This window comes from Nylanderia fulva, unplaced genomic scaffold, assembly GCF_048542155.1.
Source record: "Nylanderia fulva isolate GAGA-0341 unplaced genomic scaffold, ASM4854215v1 Scaffold1153, whole genome shotgun sequence".
Classification (NCBI taxonomy): Eukaryota; Metazoa; Arthropoda; class Insecta; order Hymenoptera; family Formicidae; genus Nylanderia; species Nylanderia fulva.
In genome coordinates, this window is record NW_028189359.1 from 13497 (window position 1) to 16657 (window position 3161).

Below are 3161 nucleotides of genomic sequence, written 5' to 3' on the forward strand. Positions count from 1 at the left end.
ATAAGTCTATGGCTAGCACCGAGATAACACGGACACGGGTGCTTGCCGTAGGCTGCGTTCGGGGAGACGCTATTAGCGCTGATAGCATCATTTTATCTTTGTCACTCACTAAAAATTAAATGAAGATAGACCGACGCTGTTTAGCGTCTCCGAAAGCATTCGTAGTATGCGCTGGCGTCGGCGCTGGCGCTGACGCTGACGCAGGCGCCGGCGCCAGCGCGGTCGCGCCATTTCTTCTAGCAGTGTGTTGTTCATCTTCCGATCTCGTGTTCACTTGTTTTTACGAATACATGGTGGACGGTTTGTACAGATTTTGTAAGTGATCGACGATATTATTTGTGCATAGTGGAGAGTGAAGAAAAAACTTGGCTATTATTATAATAGCTTATTCACGTTGAATTGAGGTAAGTCATTGTGAAAAAAATACGTATTTTCTCTTACCATGTTTACGTTCCACAACTCAACAAAGAAAATTTTATGCAATAATATACGTTACTCTCTCTTGCATTGCATTGAAAAAAATTATCTTGGAGAGTACGTTTTGGAACGTAACCCCAAATAATACATATAATTATCTATTATATTATACATGTATAAAAATATTTTTGTGGTATATTAAATGCGTAACTCTAATCGAAAACCGTGGAAATATTTTATGCCACGTGTTATGCATGTCTTCAAGACGTATTAAAGACGGCTCTAATACGTCTGTAAGACATGCATAACACGTGGCAAATATTTTCACGGTTTTTGATTAGAGTTACGCATGTTGTGTGGATTGATATTATGGAAGAAATGCGTTTTTATGGATCAGTCAATCGCTAAATTAATTAATTTTTGTGCGGCCGACGAAAATCCAGTTTTTTTATTTATTTAATTATATTATTCTTTTATAGGAATAATCCTCGTGCCACGTGTCTACATAACCTTTATTTTAACCGCGGAATATTGGATATTTCCCGGTTTAATACGACGATTAGTGAGAAAGAGGATAAATATAAAAAGTCTCTGCTCATCAATATCAGCGATAGTTATATAGAAAATCGAGGTATGTACAATTAACAAAAACTTAAAACTATTTTCTATCTTCACACTATATACAGAGAAAAATTACACTATTTGCCAAAAAATGTGATTACTCAGTTTATGGGCCAGTCAATCGCTAAATTAATTAATTTTTGTACGGCTGACGAAAATCCAGTTTTTTTATTTATTTAATTATATTATTCTTTTATAGGAATAATCCTCGTACCACGTGTCTACATAACCTTTATTTTAACCGCGGAATATTGGATTTTTCCCGGTTTAATACGACGATTAGTGAGAAAAAGGATAAATACAAAAAGTCTCTGCTCATCAATATCAGCGATAGTTATATAGAAAATCGAGGTATGTACAATTAAAGAAAACTTAAATCTATTTTCTATCTTCACACTATATACAGAGAAAAATTACACTATTTGCCAAGAAATGTGATTACTCAGTTTAATATCATTCTTATAAATAATTCTTTTAAATAATAGTTTTCTTTAACTCTTTATTAGCAATATTTGTCCTTTATTATCAATTTTTTCCTATTTTCCTTAACGTTATTAGCTAACCTTAGCATAAAAGTATATAAAAAATAGCAAAAAACAAATTAATAAATATTATAATAAATAAAAAATAGAAGTATTAGTAATATGGAATAGTATATTAAAATAATTACTTATTTGTACATTGCGTTTAACAGAGGGTTAACAAAAATTTAATCTTGACAATAGCTTTAAAATTGTTACAAATAGAAATTTTTATTATCACTTTAAAGAATTTATTTTCTTTTCAAAAATAATAAAAAAAATCAAATTTACTTAACGTACTAAGACATCCAAATATTTTTGTTTCAATTTAATATTTTTGATAAAAATACTACGCTTAATAGAATTCAGAATATATTATGAATTTTAATGCTTGTGATGAATTTGTGATATACTTGTGGATATAAAAACTTATGATATATTTGAAACAAGTAATATTTATTTGAATATTGTTCTCTGTATTATATTATGATTTTTGTATAATTGACTGTTTTCTAATATGCGTATATGTATATATTATTTTGCTTTCAAATATATGTATATATTATCTATTTTTATGAAAATTCACACAGTATGCATATCCAAAAGATGTTCAGAAAATCCCAAAGATATATGTGAGCCACATAAAATCTTTGAAAGGTCCTTTAAATGTCTTTTAAATACGCACATTATATGACAAAGACTCATTAAAATTGCAAAAATTTTAAACTATTTTTAAAAACAAAACAAATCTTGTTAATATATATTACAACACGGAAAATATTTTATAATAAAAATTATTATGGTGTGCAGTAGTTGGGGACCATCAGGACTATTTTTAAAGTAAAGTGCTTTTTAAAACTAAAAATTACCTTAATTTATGCAATTTTTACAGCTTTACATAGCCCTTAAAAAATAATCTTGATGATTTTTGCAGCTACATATATCATAGCAGTTTTTACTAAGAAATTTTTTTCATGTATATATGAAATATTCTATGTCAAGTGAAACACACACACACATTTTTATGCATGTTGTGTGGGTTGGTATTATAAAAGAAATACATTTTTATGGGCCAGTTAATCATTGAATTATAATTAATTTTTGTACGACTAACAAAAATCCAATTACTTTATTTGTTTAATTACATTGATCTTTATAGGAAATATTCTCGTGCCCCGTGTGTGCATAACCTTGACCTTAACAGATCGCGGAATATTGAAGTTTTCCCGGTTTAATACGACGATTAGTGAGAAAGAGGATATATATAAGAGTGTCTCTGCTCATCGATATCAACGATTGTTATACAGAAAATCGAGGTATGTTTAATTAAGAAAAAATTTTTAAATTATGTACACGTTTGTCAAAAAAAATGCTTATTAAAAATATATGAAAGAGTTATTTGACTCAAATATGACATAGAGTTTATAGATAATTTAAAAAATATATTTTTTTTATGTTTGTATATTTTTGTATTCCAATTTGACATAGAATGTCAAATAATGTATCATATACTATTAATATACAATGTAATTTGTGAAAAACTTATTATTGATAAATTCTTGAGATCATTTGGAGACAACTTTTTCTCAGCGAAAAGAAATG

General features: G+C 28.4%; 1 long non-coding RNA gene across 1 annotated transcript; it reads left to right on the forward strand.

The window, feature by feature from the left end:
• Positions 1-320: 320 nt before the first annotated feature.
• Positions 321-2869, forward strand: LOC146724808 (uncharacterized). The gene is made up of 4 exons (XR_014926317.1): positions 321-404; positions 897-1048; positions 1238-1389; positions 2719-2869. It is a non-coding gene; the product is annotated as an uncharacterized LOC146724808 (long non-coding RNA).
• Positions 2870-3161: the final 292 nt, after the last annotated feature.